Here is a 7,960-nt window from a genome sequence, read left to right on the forward strand (position 1 = left end):
CAATTTAACCTTAATTTTATTTAAGACTTTGCTTTCACTCGATAACTGCCTCTTCGAATTTATTTTTTTAGAGAGAAAGAGTGAAATTTGGATATTGCCAAAAAAAAAAAAAAAAAAGGAGAAGGAATTGAAGTCTGGATAATATAGATTAATTCATTGCAATCCCAAAATGTTTAATTTATAGCATTAATTTTTCAATCGGCTAACATGATGTTTAATTGTAGTTTGAAGTTTGAACTATCTTCAAATTAGAAGAGAAATCAATCTACATAACTGCATCAGGGAGTAAGAGCATCATCATATGTCATATATAACAATAACAATAAAATATTTTTATTTAAAATAATTTCAAGTTCAAATACGTGTACGGTTGTGTGAGATTTATTAAAACCAGACTTGATTTTAATTTGTCAAACGAATTTCTAAAGGCAAGAATTAAGTATATAATCTCTCTATTCCTAAAAAACTATGAACTATCCCCATTCTTTCAACTTATAGTTTCCACTCCATGATGATTACTCTGATTATAACTAAGATATCAATTAGTATTTGTTATGTTGGATTATAGATTGACCTTGGTTAACTAATTTAATTACCCAAATTAATTAATTAGGTCAAATTATATGTAAATTGTGGAGGCACGAACAAATCACCAAACAAACTAATGTGTAGTGGAAATTAAATTGACACGATAATTTGTTGACGAATGAGAAAAACTTCTTGCAAGGCAAAAACCCCACCGGATGAATTTCAGGTCACCACTTCTAAGAATCTACTAATCAAAAATCAAGTTGTTACAAGTATAATGAATCTTATCACTACACTGAACTATCCCAAACTACCAATCTACAGTTGAACATTTACTCCAATCTCCAATTGGAGTTGATCTTGTAGAGACTTCTTCCTTCATATGGATCCTAGTATGTGATTAACTCCCAGCAACTGATTGATTATTACTGGTAGCAAAGTTCTTCACTTCAAAGCACATTGAAGATCTAGAAGCACATTGAAGATCTAAAAGCACTTGGATACAAAACCTTAAGGTGCACAAAACACTGTAGCTTCTCATAGAGTGTATGAGTTCTCTAATTAAGTCTCAGTGTTTTTGATGACTTTAAAATAAATTTTTTATATGGTTTAGAGTTTTAGTGAATGAAATCCTAGCAATCCAAGTCATCATGGGCCGAAATTCAAATTTGAGAATTTTGAAATCGTAGATCTTGATAGACCGAGCTTGTTTCAAGCTTGTGTAAAGAAGTCGAGACTAGTGTCGAGCTTCACTGAATCAACTTTTCTTCACTTGTTTCTTGGTTCAATCTTCATGTATTTAATGATACCACTTGTTTTGTTTGAGCAACATATTTCTTGATACATTAAACTCATCTTAGAACTACTCAATTACAAGTAAAGTGCATTTTATCAAAGAATATGCCAATACATATAAAATATGACCCTAACATGGTATATATAGGCCGGGTTTGAATCTCAAACCTCTTATTTGACTATAATAAACTTTATCAGTTAAGTTAACTAAAACCTACGATCAAACTTACTTAAAGGCATGAGATAAGAGCAATTAATTTTGAAAACATCAAAGCAAAAATTAAAGATAAAATAATAATAATAAAAACATATCCAAACATCCAAATTCCCAAATTACTAAGGTTACTGTCACATAATAGGAAACTAAGTCATTGAAGTTATACAAAGCTTCTTTGGAGAAGTAGGAAGTTAAACAAGATAAACAAATATGTTAGGTTTTTTAGTGTCGATTGGTTCATTCCATCTCTTTTAATATATATATATATATATATATATATATACACCTATATTTCATATTTATTGGTGTTGTAATTTATTCATTTCGAACATGAGTTAAGTACAAGTCATGATTTACTCAAAAGACAACAAACTCTTTATATACTCAAGATGAAGAGTTGATGCTCTTTTGAATATATGTTTTGCATAGGAATGAATTTCTGAGTGAAACTTATTTTATTGAAAAGTAGATATCAGAATTCAAATACTTCAAAATAGACATAAATATGATCCAATATAGATTTGAAATGAGTGAGTTATAGTTAGTTAGAGTTGATACAAGAATGATGAATCTAAGATGCGCTAAATTTCAATAGCTCTTCGCTTGACTCTCAATCAACCAAAAATTGGGGACCCTTTTTGCCTTTTAAAAAGTCTATTTTCTAATAGGTAAGTTGGGAAGCTCCCTAGATTCCATGGCTTCCTAACTAGGGGTGTAATCAGTGTGGTTTGATTGGTTTGAAGTGCAATTTTTCCACCAAATCGAAATTTTCAATTTTACCAAATTTGGTACCGACATCAAATTGTGAAGGAGGAACACCAACACCAAACTAATTGGATTTCAATCGGTCTGGTTTGGCCTGCTTTCGGTTGCTTCCAATTTCTTAGAAACTAAACAGATCAAAGAAAGAAAGAAAAAAAATAAAAAATTTGTCCCTTTGCTTTCCCATATTTTCTTAACACCCAAACACCACGCAACAAGCAGCAAAAAAAAAAACTCAAAATTATGTATATATTCAGAGAACATACTAAAATAAGAATATATATATATATATATATATTTTTTTTTTTTCCTTTGCTTTCCCACATTTTCTCACCAGCCAAACACCAAGTACCAAGCAAAGTAGCAAACACAAAAAAATAAAATAAAAAAGAGAACGGCGAAGAAGCATACTGAAACAGTGTGATAGAGAGAGAGAAATAATAGCATGAGAGAGAGAGAGAGAGAGAGAGAGAGAGAGAGAGAGAGAGAAATGAAGGCATGATAGAAAGATAGAGATGGGAATAAAGAGAACGACTAGACAGGGGAGAATGACTGCTACTGAAGTGAGAGAGAAATGCTGAAAAATAGGGTTAGTAGGGTTATAAAACAAACCCAAAAGACATAGTTTTGGTAATAAGGACAGAGAAAAAATAAAAAACTTTTACTATGGGTCAAACTTGGGTTTATTGGTGAGAATACGCATGTACTTGCCACTAAGATACCAAGAACTTTCTTGATATAATTTGTACAAATTAATATTTAATATATTTCAGTTTGGTTTTGGTCAGCTCAATATATTTGTGTGGGATACTGAAACCGAGATTTTCGGTTTTTATAAAATCAAAACTGAAATCGTACCACACCAAAACCGAACTTAAATTTTGGCAACGGTTCGGCCAGTTTTGGCCCCTTTTTTTGATTTCTTGGTTTTTTGCACACCCCTATTTCCAACTAACTAACGATGCCAAAACAAAGTGGAATCTAGCCCCCCAGCATGAAAGTAGCTGAGAGCTTCTCAACAAGAATAGCAACAACTGAAGATGTTAACATGCTCGAACTTACCACTTGAAGTTTTACGAACTAGAATAAACTTTAGTACTATTCTTTGTTTTATTCTAGGAGTCCTACAAATTTTTTCCATTCTAGAAAGGCTTATGAACAACATCTGTTAGCAAGAATAAAATGTTTGAATGTCCACCACCATTATTATGGTGTGATCATTCCAAAATTTCATCATTTTATCATTCTTGTAATCTCTCTATTTTATTAGTAAGAGAATTTTCCTCGACGTTATCTTTGGATGTCATATCGCCATGTCATTTTTTAATTTATTATTCAATTTTTTTGTAATCCAATTATAATTTATAATACTCTGTAACATAATTACTTTACAATATGAAATTCTTTATGCTACACACTTAGGCAATGTTTCCTAGATAAACTACTTGGTATGAACAGATTGCAAGTATAAAAGTGAAGTGAATGTAGAAGTTGCATAATATGTGCTTAATTGTGAAGAACCAGTGTAGCTACTATGGCTTGATGACTGAGCATGGTGATTATCCAACGAAGTCTGAAGATGTAGATGCACGAACTGCAGGCATAAGATAGGTTGGTACAGGAATTTTTGGCTCGAGAATGGGCAATGCAATTTCAAAATCGAGCACATGAATGGCTTTCCTTATTGAAGGCCTGGCAATGGAATCCGGATGAGTGCGCCAAAGCCCAACCATCATCAATCGTTCCATTTGCTGCTGATCAAAATTTCCACACAATCTAGGGTCAGCAGACTTAAGAAGATTTCCTGTTCCATAAAGCTCCCAAACCCACTCTAACATAATTATTTCATCTTCTTTTGCATTGGGATTAATGGGCTTTCTTCCACAAGCTATCTCCAAAGCCACAACCCCAAAACTATATATATCTTATTCTTTGCTGGCCTTACTTGAGATAACACATTCAGGGGCCATATAGCCCGGTCCCTGCCAAAACTGTGGTTTGTGATCCTTTTTCATGGTCCACAAGTCTAGCTGGGCCAAAATCTCCAAGCTTTGCATTGAAATTTGAATCCAACATGACATTGCTTGACCTTATGTCCCTGTGTAATATACATTATTCCCATTCTTCATGCAAGTATAACAGTGCTGATGCTAGGTCTCGAGCAATATTGTATCTCACCACCCATGTTAACAAATTCTTGCCATTGAAAAGATGCAAATCTAAGCTATCATTTGACATGAACTCATAAATTAGAAGAAGATCATTTTTCTCATGGCACCAACCAATTAATTGCACCAAATTTCTATGCCTGAGTCGACCAATAATCCTCACCTTTGATATATATTCCTTTATCCCTTGTGCAGATCCCCTTGAAACTCTCCTAATATCAACATAGGAATTTATGACCCTTAAATATCGTTTATAAACCCCACCAAACCCTCCTTGTCCAAGCTTATTTTCCTCTGCAAAGTTGCTCGTTGCAAAAACTAATTCGTTGTAAGAAAAAGTTTTGGTCCAATACCTCCTTCGAATTCATCATCCATTGAAAGACCAAAGCCAAGCTCCTCTTCTTTTTCTCCTTTCCCTTCACGACACTTTTTCCTATACACAAAGCAAACCAACACCAAACCAATAATTAAAATGCATGCACCTAAACTCAAGCCCACCACCAATTTTGTCTTTGGCTCATCTTTATTCTTCTTCGCACTAGGTGCTGGCGATTGCTGAATCGTAGAAGGAAATTACCTCTTTTTGTATGGGATTTGGATCGATCTTATATCTTGGAATAATGAATTTTGGATTTTAGATCCTATAATGGGCTTTAATACAATATTTTGTTATCCGGGAATCTCGGTAATAATTTTGATAGTGAAGTAAGTTATATATCTGAGTGTATCAACTTGTTTACAATAATGGGTTTTAAAAATAATGATGACTTGTAATATTCTATGGGTATTCACAATTTTGAGTGTGCAAATTATCCAGTAATAAAGGGTTAATAAGCTTCCCATCAAAAAAAAAAAAAAAGGGTTAATAAGCTAGATATTAGCGAAGAAACCTAATTCAGATAATTCATGTTCAAAAGAGGAATCCAAGAATTTTGAGCAATTAAGATCAACAAGAAGAGAACCAATGCACATTTTCATTTGGATTTAGTTCAACTTGATTTTTTGAGGGAGTTTCAATTTATTACATCCGCTTTTAATGAGTCTTTTTATCATTAGACTAAAACATTAATCTATTTTTGGTGTAGGCAGGGGTTGAACCTCAAATCTCTTTATCAGTCATTAAAAATTTTACCAATTAACTATTTTACCAGTTGAGCTAACTAGAACCCATAATTCAGCCTGATTTTAACCTACACATATGTTCAACATGTGGGGTTGAGTATGAATTAATATGAGAGTTTGTTTTGTGTATATTGTGATTTGAGTTAATGTATGTTCATGAAAGGTTGAATATGCGTCTATATTGTGAAGGCTGCGAGTGTTTTTTTGAGAGTCTATATTGTGTACAGACCTGATCTGTACCGCTCTAGATACCGAAGTGTACCGGGTTGTTTCGGCTGTTTCGGTGGATTTCGGCCGATATATTGGTTTCGAACTGGTATAAGATTTAAAGCCAAAAAATAAAATAAAATAAAAAATAATTCACCAGATCTACACTTCTTCTTCTTCTTCGTTGCTACCCGTCGCTTTCCTTTTCTACTCTTTGTTGTTCCTTGCTTTAGTTTGAGAATAATGGCGAAAAAAATTAAATAAATTTTGTATTTTTTTTTTTTTTTTTGGCTTTGCTCACTTTTCGACGGGCTGAAAAAAAGCTCATCTCCATAAAAATGCAATTAAGGATTGGGTCCATCGCTACCTTCGATTTGTACTTGGAATTTTTTCTAGACCGGTCTTGAGTTGTGGTTCTTTTACCAAAGCTTTTGCATAGTCAGTTCAGCTGTGGTTCTTTTACCAGAGAAAAGAGATAAGATCAAACATTATTATTTTTTTTTTAAGACAATAGCTGGCATCAGCTAACACACAGCCACAATTATAAAATTACGCAAAATTGCTAATTCCAAGTTTTCAACTTTTTGTTTTTTGATAGTACCAAGTTTTCAACTTTGTAAATTGATTTTTGTAATGAATAAGTCTGAATTTATTTGTTTTTCGTTATTTTAAAGCATTAATATATTCATTCTTTACTAATGTATACATAAGGCCATTACATTGTTTTTAATATTTATTATCATTATTTGATAAATAAAGAATAATAAATTAGTTGATTTTTCTTTAGTCCAAAGAAAATTTTGGTGAAGGTTGCTCTGCAAAAACCTCTCCTCGACTGTAGAACTGCCGTCCCTCTTTGAAGGTGCTGGTGTCCCTTTGCGTCACAAGTTTGCGCTTAGGTTTCTTTGTTTAGTTTTTCTTCGAAAAGACATACTTTCACGGTACGACTCTGGCGTCTTGAACTCTTTCATGGAGGATCTCACAAGACAGTGGAATGGACTCTCACTCACACAGCAAGAAGAACCCAAGTTCCAGTTGAATAATGACTTAGCAACAACGGAATATATTATTGCTGCGAAATTCCTAACAAAGCGAGCTCTCAATATGGAAGCGATAGCGGCAACTTTCAAGCCACTGTGGCGGTCCAGAAACGGGTTCAAAGTGAAAAATCTGGGTAACCATATTATTCTTTTCATTTTTGACAATGAGACGGAGGTGGAAACAATTATGGCGAATGAACCTTGGACGTTCGACAAACACCTCATGGTGCTTCAGCGATATAGTACAGAATCAGAAGGGGAGAACCTCTCTTTTAACTACACTCACTTCTGGGTGCAAGTGCATGGCATCCCGATCAGATTCATGAATCCAAAAGTGGCAGAAGGGTTGTGCGAAACGGCGGGGCAGGTAGTGCGCCACCCAAATACTCCAACTGAGGACGGAGGCGGTTTTATGCGAGTCCGAGTACGGGTAGATATATCAAAACCGCTTTGCCGAGGCAGAGTGGTGGCTCTTGGAGACAAAAAGGAGCAATGGGTTTCGTTCAAATTTGAACGCCTACCTAATCTATGTTATTGGTGCGGCTGTTTAACACACTCTGACCGTGACTGTGAATTGTGGATTGATAGTGCAGGTACTTTGGAGGAGAAAGACAAACACTATGGTGCTTGGCTACGGGCCGCTCCGTTCAGGGGGTCAAGCAAGGCGGTAATAACGGTCCCGGGTTTCTATGAGCGAAAGGAAGCAGCCACAGGCCGGACTAGCCCCACCCGGTGGTCGCCGGCGACAGAGACAGTGGTGATTGATCAGACACCTACTGACATGGAAAAGACAGGCGCATTAAAGGCGGATACATCGGTTTCAAATTTCAAATCAACTTTCCAAACTGAGATCAATCCAGCTGTACAAGGCCAACGTAACCCGGAGTTGACACCCACACATAAAGCCACTGATACGTTTGAGGAACAGATTAAGGACATTGATGACGCTCTGAATGATGTTGAAATATCTGGAGGAGGAAATCACGCCCACACTAAAGTGCCAGGAAATATACCCTCCCAAAATAATACACCTTCCCAAAATAATCCCACTAATCCCGAAATAGCCCCCCTGCCCACTCAAATATCTCAGCCCACTCAAATATCATCTCAGCCCAAAATAT

General features: G+C 35.0%; 1 pseudogene; it reads right to left on the reverse strand.

The window, feature by feature from the left end:
* Nucleotides 1-3,861: 3,861 nt before the first annotated feature.
* On the reverse strand, nucleotides 3,862-4,979 carry LOC115966666 (annotated as a pseudogene).
* Between the last annotated feature and the right edge of the window lie 2,981 nt (nucleotides 4,980-7,960).

Source organism: Quercus lobata, chromosome 11 (assembly GCF_001633185.2).
Source record: "Quercus lobata isolate SW786 chromosome 11, ValleyOak3.0 Primary Assembly, whole genome shotgun sequence".
NCBI classification, from domain to species: domain Eukaryota; kingdom Viridiplantae; phylum Streptophyta; class Magnoliopsida; order Fagales; family Fagaceae; genus Quercus; species Quercus lobata.